The sequence below is a fragment of the Bactrocera latifrons genome, unplaced genomic scaffold, assembly GCF_001853355.1.
Source record: "Bactrocera latifrons isolate USDA-ARS-PBARC rearing strain unplaced genomic scaffold, ASM185335v1 scaffold_445, whole genome shotgun sequence".
Classification (NCBI taxonomy): Eukaryota; Metazoa; Arthropoda; class Insecta; order Diptera; family Tephritidae; genus Bactrocera; species Bactrocera latifrons.
Window position 1 is genome coordinate 122,998 of NW_017537096.1, and position 16,684 is coordinate 139,681.

Here is a 16,684-nt window from a genome sequence, read left to right on the forward strand (position 1 = left end):
GTCAACCAAATGGTTGAAAATTTCAATATTACAAATATAGGGTTAGGATTGTTAGGATTGGGGGGGCTTAGAACCGATATGAACAATTTTTGTACCAGACATGAAATCAAGGCAAAACTAGCCCTCTAAATATATTTGAGACAGGTTAATCTGTAAACCGATATTTTTGGTAACATGTTAGTCATAGACATTGAAGTCCTCATATTCGGTTTCTGGAGTTTTCATAAGGTTAAAGTCTAATTCAAACCACTTTTAATAGAGAATTATGGTTAAAAGTTTTATTCAGAATGTTTTCTGTTTTCATTGATATTTTCATAGAGAATTTTTAGTTATCATATAAATCACGTGAAGTAAGTGGACCTGGTTGCTATTCGATCTTCCTTTCTGACAAATTTTAATTTAAGGATATCATGTACAAAATTTGGTTAAAATTGGCTTAGTAGTTGTCGAGTCATAAGACTTAACTTAAGGTTAGGTAGTACCGCACAATAAATTTTTCAGATCAGACCACTATTTTTATTAAGGTGGTGCCGTGCTTGAAGGAGACTTGTGTCCCATTTAATGAAATGCGTAGAGGAATTTTGTATTTTCTTGTCAACACGGATCTATTTTCTTCGGATTGAATCTTAGAGCCCTTTGCCATGTCCCATTCTGGACCGTATTGAGAGTGATGATCATAATACAGCTAATGGTGTGTTGACACTGATCAATTATTAAGACAATGGCAATATCGTTCGTATATGCCACTATCTAAGTATTTTGCCGTCAAAGATCCTTAGCACCTTATTAATCAAAAATGGCCATAGAAGTGCTGTGGCCCTCATATGCCCAACCAAGATTTTCTCTAACGTTTTGTAGCCGAAGTTAACATTTTTTTCTTATTTTTATTGAAATATTAAACTTTACTGCATTAATAAAACTGCTGAGTGTTGTTGGTTTTATAAAAACTTGTATTGAAATGTGTATAAAATGCATAAACAGGTTGTCATGCGGAAGCGAAATGATTTATTCTAATTATTCCGACATTCATATAATCATAGCCAGAACAATACATCTTCCGTACGCCACCAAAAATCACCGTTATTTGCTCATAGTCATAATCTCACTACATGAGCAAACAATGGGTATAATGAAATTTAAGAACTAAATAAAACAATAATTAATAACGAGCCAATAAAATTGGCAAACCGAGCACTAATTTGCCAAACAAACAGTTATTCAGCTGTTATACCATATAATGGTAATACTATATACTGGATACATATATTATAAAAGAGATAAATAATCCCACTCGTTTTCTAGTTGGCAGTCTGTTTGAGGAAGTGGGTTGTGGCTGGCGGCCCACAATGCAACTAATTTTCTTCACTCAGACATGAGTATTCTAAACGTGATTATTCTAAACCCACTTATTTAGATTTGTAAATAGCTTGTATAAACGTCATACATATTTTACATCGCACCAACATTCGTCTAACCAACTGACTATTCTTAACGGCAACTCGCACCATTTTAATCGGAAATTAATAGACTCGCGCCTTTTCACTGAACTTGGTGCGTACCTTTGCCATTCGAAGAAATTGGCGCTTGCCACTTGACCAGCTTAAGCATACAAATGATTATCGTTGCCAGAAGCAGTGCTCAAAAAACGACTGTCACATGAATTTTTTTAATTGTCTTGTGGAATATAAGAGGTTTTTTATGTTGCGTGTTTGATTCTTAATCAGATATAAAATATTCCTAAAATGTGGGCAATATTTTTCGTGAAGGTGTTCCCGAAGACCCTGGACCTCGATCTTACCAAGCGACATCGCTTCGTTCTATAGGTTCTTGAAAAGTTCTAAGAAGATTCAAAGTTTTTGAGACAAATTTTGTTCAGCGATGAGGAACATTTCTTACTTAAAGGGTATGTAAACAATCTAAATTGTCATATTTGAGACAAGCGCAACTAAAAGAGATTCAAGAACTGTCAAGAAAAACGGTTCGGTGTGGTTTGTTGGCTGGTGGAATAATCGATACATATTTCATCAAAAATGATTCCGGTGACCGTGATGATGCCGTAACCGCCTATGGCGACCATTATCACGCCATTATAGCCGATTATTTGATGCCGGAAATTGAAGCTCGTGATCATGGCGACACTTGTTTTCAACAAGATGGCTCCACTTCGCTCACATCGCATCAGTCAATGGATTTATTGAGAGAACATTTCGGTGAGCAAATAATTTCTCGATCGATTCGGGTCGATTGGCCACCAAGATCATGTGATATAGCACCGATATACTCTTTCCTGTGGTCTGCAGCCTATGCATGCAATCTCGCTTCAATTCAGGTCTTGGTCACCAAAAATTTTACCCAATGGATTGACCATCTGTGACGCAGTCGCGGCCAAAATTTTAAAGAGCTAATCTTCAGAAAATAAATGCCAAAAAATGTTCATTTGAATAATAATAAAAATTCCTATTAAAGCAATCTTACAGCAATGCGATGTTATAAACTCTAGAAGCATGGAAAGGGCTTGTATAATTACAAGTATCTGCAAAGAGAGACCTCAGTTCAGTCTTCCATGTACTTTTTGTGATTTTGTGAAATGGTTTGTTTGGTTCACTGGCTCACCACAGACTTAACAGTCTAAGCTGTCGCTATCAAGTTACAAAAGCCTCAACGGTGACACGGTGTCACATACAATGCGGTACAATGCGGATCAATGAAGCGATTACATTCCAACAGCCAGCGATTTATGAGATTCTGCTGTAAGCGCGCAGTGTGACTGTCTTAACGTGCCAGCAAGGAGTGTAGGAAGTGAATGCTTAAGCTGGAAACGGGTGAAAGAATGAAGGAAAAAGAAAGTTGGTGTTTAACAAGAAAAATATGTATTTATACATGTAGGGAGAAATGTTAGTTCCAAAAGTGTTTTCTTCTAAAGCTCTACGATTGTGTTTTTCTAGGTATATATATATCTACGTCTCTGTGTTCCTCTGCTATATCAGTTATGTGTCAACAGCAATATTTCTTCGTTAGTATTTTATGAATTGCACTTAACCTCACTGCTAACAAGTTTGTATCAATATTTGTGCAGAATGTTTATTGGAAACTAAAATGCGCGCTGAGCATACGCGTTACTTACCGCTGCGACGATTGTTGGATAATAACGTTGCGCTTTCTCGTAAGCCAGCGTTTTGGCGACAGTCACCTGCAAATATAAATCTGTAGATGTGTATTTGTTATTTTTCATTTAAAGCGCACTATTTTACTCAGATAAATTTTTATTGATATGTATGTGTATTAATGGCTGACGAATAAATAATGTATACATTTTTGCGTTTGAGGCGTGTTGCATGCTGTATAATATTTATTTACTTTGCCTTTAATAAATTTTTTTATTTGCATATATACAAATCTCTAAATGAGTCTGGTATGCAATTTGATTGATTGCATCGGATACTGACAAAGAATGACAGAGGAAGGCCAACATATATTATGTGTGTATATGTATGCATTGGCGCAGACAGCAATATGCAGCAGCATAAGCAACCACAAATGCGCACATTGTCTATCAAAGTTGTAGATAAATTTGCCAGATGAATGGCCAACAACGCTACACGACTCTAAACCGGTATGTGTGATAAATATACACATATATTTCTTATATGCTATTATTTGCATTGCTATTTTTACTATATATATATATGTATGTTGCTATTGTTATTTGCTGCTGTTTGATTTTGTTTTTTGTTCAAGAATTCATTGATACAAATGTGACCAGATTTATTGCCGCCATTTACATGGCATTACCCTCCACTGTGCTGCAGTTGGCTAACCTCAAATAAAAATAATTTCCATTTAATATGCTTTTATTGCTCAAAAAATTCGAAATATTTTTATTTGCTCTTTATTTTATTGCCCCTTTATTTTTGTGATTTGAATCTGGAAATGTCAATAGTGATTCTAAGACAATATCTATTGATATACAAATGGTTTAGTTTAAAATTGATTTATTGGACATTAAGTAAATACAAGACTTTGGCTCAGTAAGCGTATGAAGGTGTATATACTACTATGAGCAAAAAAGAGTAAGACGCTGTTGATAATTTTAAAATTCTTAATTATTTTTTCAAAATCTATGCTGTCTCCCTGAAAGTAATCCACTGCGGCCCTAGTACACTTATGCGAAACGTTTTTTTTTTTTAATTGTTGGTACAGCTGTTAAAGTTAATTTCCGGAATCGCATTCAATGCGCGTACGAATTCAGTTTTAATATCTTTAATTGACTCAAAATAGTTTTTCCAGAATTTGGTGAATATCCATGGAACTAAATTCGGGGAATATGTTGCACGCGGTACAATATTCATTAAAAATTTTGTCTAAAAATCACGAAGATCAATGCAATATGCGACGGTGCTTTATAATGGTGCAGAAAACAACAATTATCGGCCCATAATTCAGGGCTCCTTTTCAAATAGTTTTGAACCAATCAAGACCACTTTCTCGATACAAACAATTTTCATCCAATGCCTTTTCTAAGATTATGAACATTTCGGCACCAGAAATTTAATTTCGCACCCAAAGTTTAATGGAACTTCTTTGCTGAATACTTTCACCCATTGCAAAAATAGCCGAATGCAATTTATATACTTCAGAAAAGAAAGCGTATATTTTTAGGTATTCGGGTAATTTCTTCAGATAAACCTATACTGCATACAAAGCAAATAAATTATTTCTTCCTAAAAAAGAAACTAGAAAAGCATATATTGATTTGCACATCCGACTTTTGCAATTGCCTAACTCACTCACCTGTCCTTGATGGGGAAAGGAAATTGGAAATGTAACATAACCATCGGCAATTGTCATTGTCTCATCTTCCGTTGTGTTTGTTTTGCCCTCAACAATAAAATACTCGACGAGTCCATTAACACCAGCATACTTGTCCAGCGCCTGAATGTGGCGGAAATCGTCGTGCCGACCGGAGTGCTCTGCAAAGAAACAGCAACAATAATAACAAAGTCAATGAAAGGAATTAACCAAACGTGAAAAATGGAAGAAATATTAGAAATACTGCCATAAAAAAATATGTATGAGTATGTATCTTTGTTGATGTGAGGTTGCAAGGGAAAAATGCTGGGCAAATAAACTTTTTCACTTTAGAAAATCGGAGCGAATACAATAAACGAGATGCTGACAGGAAAATGTCTAAAAATGGTAAAGTGACTGTTGTACACATGCACCAGTGGCACCATCATTAAGAACAACTACAAAAATAACAAAATGCGGGCATTGTAGCTGAAGGCTTATGGCGCAGTGGCGCGCAAGCTCAAGACATTACTATGCATTGCAGGTGGAGCAGTTGTAGGAAAATTACATGTTGGCATTGCAGCAATTAAGATAAATTAACTCGGCTTGAATGGCAAGTGAAATGTGCGTGGCTGGCCATATTTGCAAATTTGTAAACGAGAGCAGCGCACTAAGTGTTGGGCATATGCGATTGGAGGTTGAGCAAGACTCACGGGACAGTGTGGTAAGAAAGCACGGCCAATACTTAGGTAGGGAGTATAAATATTGAGCTTTTGCATCGAGAAGTGCCAAAGTGCTGGAACATGTTTGAACTTTGGAATTTTAAGCGCATAAGTTGTGCTAAAGTCAGTACGACGCGGTTTTTGATTTGCAAGCAATGAAGTCAACGAATATGTGGTGTTTGCGGAAGTTGGCTGTATATGCACATACATACGTATACATTTAAAGTCTTTGCAACTGATGTGGAAAGTAGAGGGTCATTTTGGTAATTAAGTATCTTTTTTGATATTTTAGTGGAGGGCATTGCAAAGTGATGAGAATATTTTAAGATCTTATATCCACTTATGAATTAAAAAAATTTATTTTTTTATAATATTCTACCAATATTTCGATTTCCTAGAAGCGCTATTTTCATAGTTGGTGAGCAAGATAGCTCCCAAATGGCTAGAGAAAGAGTCGTGAAATTTTAAAAAGTATATTTATATGACAGCTAATGATTTTGGTTATAATTTTTATATTTTTAGTCACTTCGAATTGTAATTTTTTTTTTTTTTTCAAAAAACGACTTTTGTGGCCGAAAGTCATCCAGGAGATTGACTGCGGAATCAGAGGAATCCAAAATTTTTTGAAGTGAATAGCCTGTCACTGAATTTTATTAAATTCATTGAATAAAATGTCTCTCAAAAATTTTCCAGAAACTCGTTTTACTGATTTGGAAATGGATATAAACCTTTAAGTAATAAAAACTTTAAAAGACCTATAAGGCATATTAGGACTTGTAATCGTATAGTTGAAATCTCTTATTTATTAGGTACAAATCTAAGGTGATTTTGGGTGTGGGTATCGGCATAAAAAACGATATTTTTGGATGAGTTAGCTACTTTAAATGTTAAAATATTTTTTCAAAAGCATAGATCAGAAATTATTAGAAAATTTTTTTAATGTTTTGAACATTCATTTAAGAATCTTAGTGCTTAAAATTTGTGTTTATACTGTCACAGCAAAGACACGAACCAACCCACGAACAAATGGAGTATTGTATAAAATTACTCATTTAAGTAGAAAATGAAAAAACAACTTCAGGCATATTTGTACAACTATTTTAGCTTGTGTTTCACAAAAGAGGTAAATAGAAATCGAATTAAATAAAGGAGTTGCATTTGGAGGGAGAACAAAAAATCTACAAAGATGAAGTCGCTGTTGGCCTTGATGTTGGATCACAACGCTCGACGCACGTTAAACAGCAAATCAAGACATAGCAAAAAAGCCCCTTGGAAAATGCCGACAAATGCCTATACACGCAGTTAATGAGCCAATGGCTAGCTGAATGAAGGACGATTGTAGTAAGTTGTATTTGGCTGCGCGTGGCATTTTAGGAGGAAGACTACTTAACTTCTAAACCACAATTCTTTGGGTGTAGAAAAAAAGTTAAAGTGAAAGAAAAAATCTTATATCTTTACTATTCCTTCGGAATGCACTCCTCAAATGCGTTTTTCTCAAAACACACTTTTTAAACTGGCGAACATGATTCCGGTCAAACTATTCAACCGATTTGCTTAATTTTTTTCAAATGTCCACAAAACGCCTAGCTATCGTCCCTACTAGATTCATTTTTTTTTTTTTATAATTTATTGACAATGTTATGACAAAATTTATGTAAAAGAGATATGGGGAAAAATTAAACACAGAAAACGTTAATTACTATTTTATTTATCAATATTTTTTTATAATTCTAGTAGAGATGATAACCTTATATATTTTAAGAATAAATTGGGTTTTTGTGTTTCAGATCCAAACATGAGAAATCGGCTCAGTGAAAAAAAGCATCTCATTCACCTAGCTATTTCTCCGACAGACGTTATCAAAAACTTTCGAAAAAATTTGTTTATACACTCTACGATATACCTCATGATATGTCAAAAAATTAAAAATTTCTACGAAAACAAATGTCAAAAAACAGGCCAGATCACCCTACTGACCCCTTAAGCACCAGAAAAGGGCTAACTACGTACAATTTCTATGATATTTCGCAGGCTTCTAGGAATATTTGTGTATGCAATTATATCAAGCATTTCAGCGTATGTTCATACATTTATTTGTATGTATAGTATACGCACAAAGAAAGAAGAGGCAAACCCACACACACAAACACAAGCTGCCTACTTTAACCCATTTCTAGATGCTGCAGACGATAAAAATAAAAAAAACGGATATAAACAAAAAAAATTAAGAAAAAATTCAAGGTACCAACAAACAACAGCGCCGACACAAGCAAACAAGTCGCTTCTGGTATTAGAAGGGCAGGATTTTAATTGACAACGAGTCGTGGCACAATTTCCACTGATACCGTAACGTAAAACCACACAGAAATATTGGAAAAAAGCAACAAACTTTCAAAAAAAGAAAATAATGCAATTAACATTGCCTCAGGGGATTTTTTGCAGCTATTACTTGCCTAACTACCACACACATGCGCATGCGCATAGACTTGAGCTTGCATCCGCTTTGCACTGCCAGGAGCTTTTTCGTTCAACTGTGATTTGCTGTTTTTGTCACTGTGCCACTTTGTTGTTGTTGTTGTGTATGTTGACAATGTGCCTGTTGTTATGGCGTTTTTGCTGTTGTTGTCTCCGTCGTCGACTTGGTGGCGGGACACAACAATATGGTCGGTGGCAGAAATAATGTCGGTAACAAAAACAAATCCAGTTACAACAATAACATCGGTGGCTACAATAACTTCAGTAGCAACAACAACAGCGCCAGACAGACTGGAATTCTAAACTTTAGCGCGACCGTATTTATTAATTGGGATCTTGTGGCGCAATACACATATTTTTTTTTTGATGTTTGCTCCCAAGCTCCAAGTGGGAATATTAGTCGATTAGTACTTATTACTGCATTTTATTTTTTTTTTTTTTTGTTTTTGCAAATCTTAGCAAAGTTGCAAGAAAAAATGCTAAATTTGTTATGGAAAGTAAACTAATTAGGCTATTCGGAAATAATTCACTATTTGGTACTTAAACTTCCATATTAAGTGTTAGAGGGGTCAATGGGCTAATTTTCAGCTTTTGAGTTTTTTCTTACTTATGTATGTATACATTTATAAATATTTTTTAAGGTCTTTAATGGGAAATGCTTTACTTACTAGTATGTACTACCATTTATTAAGTAGTTTTAGTGAACTGCGTAAATTAAGTCTAAATAAGTTGACATACTCCTATAGAATAGAAGGAAAAATAACAAATGTGTGTCTAGTGATATCAATTAAGGATATTTTATTTATAAGTGCTAGGTATGATATAAGCCATCCTAAACCCAATTTGGTGAGTAAATACGGTTATTCTGAGAAAAGTTTCTTAATTCATTGCGATTTCAAGATTGACAGAACGGCAAAGGGAAAGTATTGATCTTAATCAGAGAGGATTTGGACAACATCTATATAATCAAACGAATATTTGGGAATGCGATTTATCGCTCAGAAAAAATTGCTTCTCTTTAGAAAAGACTTTATTAAGAATATGGACTTGATACCATCAAAATGCTTATAAAATTCCAATATTTATTTTCTTTCCTATTCAAGAAATTTATTAGAAAATTTATTAACCTTTCAAATATGTTATTCTACCACTCTTAGATTATACTGACTTTTTTATTTGGCTGCTTGCATTCCGCTTTCTTAAGTGCTCACTAATTTGCATTTTGTTCGAAGTGTTAAGTGTGGAATGCCAGACTTCGCGCATGACAGCACGTGCTACCAAAAAGCATTTTATGCTAATAAATGCAGCAACTAGTATAAAAGATATATAGAGATATTTCCTATATTTATGTAAATTCACATAAAATATTTACGGAAATCATAGCCTTTTTGTAAGCAAGTTTGGCGCTTAAGTCTTTTGTGAATGCGACTTCAGCCATTGTCTTACTCTACATGCAAGCGTGGATAAATATAAGTATAGATACATGTAAAGTTCGTTTGTAAACAACATATTTCGAATACGCGCATAAATCATATACCTATGCAAACCAGTTGACAAGTGTTAAATATGAACTCATAAATAAAAAATAGCGCTTGGTAACTAATACATTATGTGTAGCAAAAAAATCATAAACGTTTGAAAACGTATATGCTAAATAAACTGAATTTCCACTGAAATTGCATACTGAATACTTTTTGTTTTGTTTCTTAGTATAAACCGCGACAACGCCAATCGCTCTTAATAGTTCTTGCCACCGTATCATTTACAAAATATTTGCCTTCAATTATGATTTATTCGAAAATAACGCTTTAACATCAATGCTAAAATACTATGGTAAGAAACTGATAAAAATTTAAAAAAATTTTTTTTTAATATTTTAAAAAAATATTTAAGAAAAATACTAAACAAAAATCTAATATGCAAATACGTTTTAGAACCCACATTTCAATGTGCTTGTTACAACATATATTTGTTGTTGCTGTATGCAGTTTTTTGCATATTAAATATCAGTTATAAGTAATGGTGTTTTTCAACAAAAATCTTTACCTGTAAAAAAATATACGTATGGACATACATAATACATGCTGCAATGGCAAACAGGCAAATTCTCAGCTGTCAAACATGTTGCAAGCTACAAAAAAAAATATAGAAACCTTTTTTATTATTTATTACAAATTCAAGTATTTGAAACTCACACGCATACAGCAACAAGCCTCCATAATTGGTGCTGCTGAGAGGAAAATATCTTAAAAATCATAGAATAGTTAATCAATAATAATGTGCTGCAAGAAAGCTACATAAGCCATGGATGGTATGACCGCTTGCTGATTTCGAACATGCTGAACTTGTCAAAAGCAATTTGTCAGTTAAGCAATTTATTTTAGATGCTAATGATTTTGCGAATTTAGTTGGAACTTTTTTTTTTTTTTTTTTTTTTTTTTTTTTTTTTTTTTTTTTTTTTTTTTTTTTTTTGTGTGGAGTTCTAACTCCTATTTACTCAAACAGCTGCTGAGAGTGGCTTGACTACAAAATACTTAAGACACGAACTTATTGCAAACAAGCAGTTTTACATTGGCGCATACACATTACTATAAAGCAATTGATAATCGAATAGTTGCTGCTGCATTATTAGAAGGAAATTCAGTCAAGATTATTGCTTATAAAGCACAAAATCTGGTGAATCGCAGCTGAGTAAAAGTATAAGCGCAAACGTTAAAAGCCTTCGCGGATACATAAGCAAGACTAATTAGCTTTGTTTACGAACAAAAACGAGAATGTTGTACGCACTTGTCTACTTAGTTATTTTTGGCTTGTCCAGTGTTTAAATTTTTAATGTATACTAAGTGCCGCCACTCGGTAGTTAACAACACCACATAAAATAATTAAAATAACTACCGCTTACAAGATTGCTAATTTGTACTTTTACGTACCGCTTTGCATATGAACTAACAAAAACTAGTATTGAAACAACAACGCACAATATGGGAAACTAATATTTTTGGACACACTCGAAGCGCATGAACTGCAACGGGTAAGCAAAACCCACACGCCACCGCATATAATTAGAAACATTAAATACGCAGTTACTTGCCGTAAACTGAACTCAATAGTATGCAAACTAATTAATTTTTTTGTTTTACTAAACGAAAGTGAGAAATTTTTTTTTTTTTTTTTTTTTTTTTTTTTTTTTTTTTTTTTTTTTATTCTTTTTTTTTTTTTTTTTTTTTTTTTTTGCTTTACTGGTTCTACTTTTAACAATTTGTTAGAGCGTTTGGGGTAATATGTCTGCTTTGGCTGCGCTAAAGTACCCAAAACGCATAAAAAATGGAATACTATGTGAAAACCATCAACTGGGTAACTGTGAGAATTGCTTACACAGGAAATGACTAAGCAGGCTACTGTTCGATTTGAGGCATAAAAATTGTGTAGTATACTATATATTTGATATCGACATATATGAACGGTATGTATACAATCTCCTTCATACTTAAACGAGCCTTTACGATTGAGTGTGTGCCACTTTCCGTGAGCTACATGACAAGTACAAATCAAAGCGAGCGCGAGTGTTGGTCCTGTGCATGCAATGTGTTTGAAAACATATGCAACAGGTTGTAAACTGAAATGACTTTGAAAAATAAAAAAAGGAAACTGCTCTTAAAACTGAAAGTATCTAAGTATTTTGTAAAAGAAAATTTAAACAATTTACTTGTTCTACGATCAGCAGGAGCTCAAGTCTATAAATAGGTATCTGTATATTATACATACTCTATACATACACATCTCAACATTTTGTGGGAATATTTCTGTGGTATAGTAAAATAAGAAAAATAAAAGTTGCTATTTTAGATTTAAAAAAATTTCTTATTTTGCGATTGTTTATACAAGTTAATATATATTATATATAACTTTAAACTGACACTTAATATATTAATGACATTTTTGCATCTAAAAATGGAGAACGTATCGATAGTGAGGCCACAGCGTCTGTTAAAATTTTCACCAAGCTCAGGCATCTTAAAGGAGCACTACTTCTTATGGACCTAGAAACCGAACTCCATCTGGTATCGCAGAGATCCAAACTGGTCTATGCGTGGCTTCTTAGGTCTACCAGATTAACTTAACTCAACCTATTTAAATACTATATTACTTCAGAGAATTCAAATTAAATTGTATATATCTGGTACTAACTGTATATAGAAATTAACCGAAGAAAAATTAAAAAGAAAAAAACGATTATTCAAAAATAAAAGCAAAAAAAAAAATAATAATAATAATTAAAATTGTTATAAAAGTAATTTTTCATTGCATGTTTTAGCTTCTTATGTTAAATGGTTGAAAAAATATTTCAAATTTACTTTTACTTTTCAAATAAACTTTTAACTGTTTAAATACAAAACTATTTTATAACAGCCGCTGCCGCTAATGCCACAAGCATTTACAATGCTGGCTGTAAATATTTTTGGCTTCTGACTACAGCGGATGATGGTCGTAAAAACATTGCCAGCAATTTATAACAAAACGACTGCTTGTGCCTGGGCCAAATTAACATTCTCCACTTCAATGGAAGTATTTATTAATTAAGAGGCAATTATGAGCTAAATGAGTTAACTGCAACATGGCTTATAAAACCATAAAATAATAGTTCATGCAAAGCTGATCACATTACGGCGCCGTTCAGAAATGATTGTTAGTCTTTGGAGAAGTTATGAAATTAGTTGTATCTTTTTATTTCATTGCACTTAATTTTTTTTCTTCCTTTTGTATAACAACATTGTTGAGAAATTCGTTTATAATAAGTTACTAAAAAAAACCGTAATTAGTGGCTTTCGAATGAAAAAGCATTAGTGTACATTGCGGCGAAAAAACACGCGGAAATTGTACATAATTTAAATTCCCAGGCTAAGTGTTGTCTAAAGTATTTTGCTATATCGTAGGACTGACCTTAATTACTAATACAAAAACACGCAATCAATATTGGCTAAGGCATAACGCTTTTAAATTGCATTTAAATTATATAAGGAACAACTACTACTTAAATTCCTTGAAGCTTCTTCAAAGATTTCTATAATATATTTCGAGAGCCTCTTATATTTATCTTATTTTATCGTAAGTATTTGACAAACGCATACAAAATTAGTGGCACAAATCATATAGAGCTCTGCTCTATCCGCTCCGTTCTCATACTCGTATTATGTCCCAAGACACTGTGATGATTTGTAGCCACTATTTAAGGGTTGTATAACAATCCTCTCAATATTCCATAAATGATTTTCGCTTGAGCTACTTCCAATAGAATCAAGTGTAGTTTATGACTGTATTATAAGTTTTCTGATGGATTTCATGTTTCCATGCCATAGAATGGTTCTCAGTTTAAGAGTATTTCATGCAATTTTTGAACCCTATGTATTTATGTAGATTTTTTTTGGAAGTATATTTATTACAGCGTTTTTATACTCACGCAACAAAGTTGCTAAAGAGAGTATTATAGTTTTGTTCACATAACGGTTGTTTGTAAGTCCTAAAACTAAGAGAGTCAGATATAGGGTTATATATACCAAAGTGATCAGGAAGAGGAGTAGAGTTGAAATCCGAATATCTGTCTGTCCGTCTGTCCGTCTGTCCGGCCGTCCGTCCGTACAAGCTGTAACTTGAGTAAAAATTGAGATATCATGATGAAACTTGGCACACGTATTTCTTGGGTCCATAAGAAGGTTAAGTTCGAAGATGGGCAAAATCGGCATACTGCCACGCCCACAAAATGGCGGAAACCGAAAATCTATAAAATGTCATAACTAAGCCGTAAATAAAGATATTAAAATGAAATTTGGCACAAAGGATCGCACTAGGGAGGGGCATATTTGGACGTAATTTTTGTGGAAAAGTGGGCGTGGCCCCGCCCCCTAYTRACTTTTTTGTACATATCTYGAAAACTACTATAGCTATGTCAACCGAACTGTATAGAGTCGTTTCTTTTAGGCATTTCCATATACAGTTCAAAAATGGAAGAAATCGGATAACCGGTTCTGTGCTTTGACGCTCTTGAAAAAGCTGACTTAAAACGTCTAATAAAGCAGTACGTACATAACAAGTCCCTGTTGAAATGGAATGAATACGTTCATCATTATGCGGCAATTAATCCTACCAGAGCAAGGCCTATATACCCCACGAACTCCAAACATTCAGACATTTTGTTATTCACAAGGCTTCGCTTAGGTCATACGCAGATCACGCACGATTACCTGTTAAATAATGGAAACGGATCCTGCTGCTTTTGTAGGTCCTCTAGGACATCAGTAAAATATTTACTGGATGCATGCCCCCAATTTAAGAATACAAGGCGAAGGATGTTTGGCACAGCTCTCCCATCGAAACTGCTAGCTAATATAACATCGTCGAATATAAGTACTATATCTAGCTTTCTTATAACATGTAACATAGCACATTTAATTTAATATAATCTGTACAAATTATATATTAATGATAATATTTATGTATATCCGTTGTTTAGACATAACATCCAATTATTACTATTATATTAAATTGTAAAGACCAGCTGATGGACTCGAGCTAGTGCTGCTAATTTTGCTATTTTCTGTATATTTATATGCTTAAAATAAATATGAATCTGAATCTGAATCGGATAATAACCACGCCCACCTCCCATACAAAGGTTATGTTGAAAATCACTAAAAGTGCGTTAACCGACTAACAAAAAACGTCAGAAACACTAAATTTTACGGAAGAAATGTCAGAAAGAAGCTGCATCCAGGCTTTTTTTTAAATTGAAAATGGGCGTGGCGTCACCCACTTATGGACCAGAAACCATATCTCAGGAAGTACTCAACCGATTTCAATTAAATTCGGTATATAATATTTTCTTAACATCGCGATGATATGTACCAAGTATGGGTGAAATCGGTTAACAACCACGCCTGAAATCTCGATTATCACTTTATCATGCGAGAGTATAAAATGTTCGGTGACACCCGAACTTAGCCCTTACTTACTTGCTTTTTTTAAGTCTTTCCGGCTTTTCTTTGAGACCAAACTTTACAGATTGTTTTGAAAGTTGTGGATATATTGAAAGCTGTCATAAATCGAAAACTAAGCTTGACCAAATTAAAGTTCACCTTGGTAATTCCATCTTTAGTCAGTAAGTTTCTGTGTTGACGGATTTTTGTGGAACACAAAACAAGTATGAGTGGGCAGAAAGATTGTCAACTGCTATTTGAGAGCTACATTGCACTAACTAATTGTTTAAATGACTTAAGCATCTCCTCGCATGTACTATATACACCACTCTGCCTGGGGAAAACTGGCGYACCCTACGACAACAACACCACACTCAGCTAGCGATCGCCGCAAGACGACACCATACGCCATCAACCTAACAAAAAGGAATTGGATAATTGCTTACGGACTTCGCACGTCAACATTCGTCCTAAACAATTCGACAGGTCAATTTGCTACCTCAATTCGTCCCATACAGTTCGCCCATCACTTTTCCGCTTATACACTGCGCCGCTTCAACACTCTACCGCGATTATCCAATTCGACCTCGATTCGCGGAACCTCGATCGCCAACTCCGGCAAATGAGTATTTTTATAAAATCTTTATAAAATATAAATTTAATTTACAAATAAAATTCTTTAAATATACATAAGTGCTAAATTGGGCATCCAACTTAATCACTAATATTCTAGATCCACTTTTTCTCATTTGACTAAAACTCGAAAATATTCTTAGCACATAGTATTGTATATATTCAGAAAGGTTTAGAAAATTATCTCATCAAAATCAATTGCAGCTAATGGTAACATAAGAATTTTTCTTTCTTAAAGGAAAGCAACACTGAAAATTTCAAAACCCCCACTCTCTTTCTCTTCCTCGCTTGTCAAGTGAATGAAACTTGACACTAGCGACTACCGTTATTATGAAAATATTTAATCTTCGAACGTCAGCCGCGCAATTTATGAATTTAAGCAATGGCACATAAGAAATAATAGCAACGGCAGCTGGTGCTGTGTGGCATGGCGTTTCACACATGAATAAGTGTGAGCGCTCGTTGCGAATAGCGGTATATGGCATTGCCGAGCTAATAACTTAATTTGATTTCTCTAATGTATTTATGAATGGCGCAATTTCCTTACAAATGAGCAATTAAGATGGCAGCGCCAAGACCAAAGAACAAAAGCGACAAAAGTAGCAAAACTTTATGAATGCAAGAAGAGCAACTGAGATCTTTAAAGCGACGTGCAACTTGTAATAATTAATTTCCGCAGACTTCACAGCTTGACACACGGAGGTTTGGCGCGGTGGGCGGCTAAGCGGTCAACAGGCGCTAGTTAAAAGATGTTTACGCTCGCTGAGTGATCTATTTGCGGCCAAGCCATTCCCGTTGAACTGGATTTGCGTTGATAGCAAACAAGCAACTTAAGAACATAAATTGGCTGTGGAGAGGGGGAGCGCGGTTAAGGAGGTGGGAAGTGGTGTAAACGCATTTGATGGACAGCTCTTTGAAACGGTGCCAACAGGTGCGGCTGCCAATTGATGTATAGCAGTGCAGCGTGTTGCAAATTTTGTGCAACAACCAGACAAACGCACTACGAGTGACTGTATATGTGTGTGTAAGCCAAGTATTTGTGCAGGAATGCAGTGTGCATTTTTGCGCCTGTGGGAAATCACATTGCAACAAGCG

General features: G+C 34.4%; 1 long non-coding RNA gene across 1 annotated transcript in view; it reads right to left on the bottom strand.

Moving 5' to 3' along the window:
• LOC108972998 overlaps window positions 1–16,684 on the bottom strand; it is a 69,221-nt gene that overhangs the window by 4,076 nt on the left and 48,461 nt on the right. The window contains exon 4 of the long non-coding RNA XR_001993689.1: window positions 4,792–4,970. This is a non-coding gene — a long non-coding RNA (uncharacterized LOC108972998). The remainder of the gene's footprint in view (window positions 1–4,791; window positions 4,971–16,684) is intronic.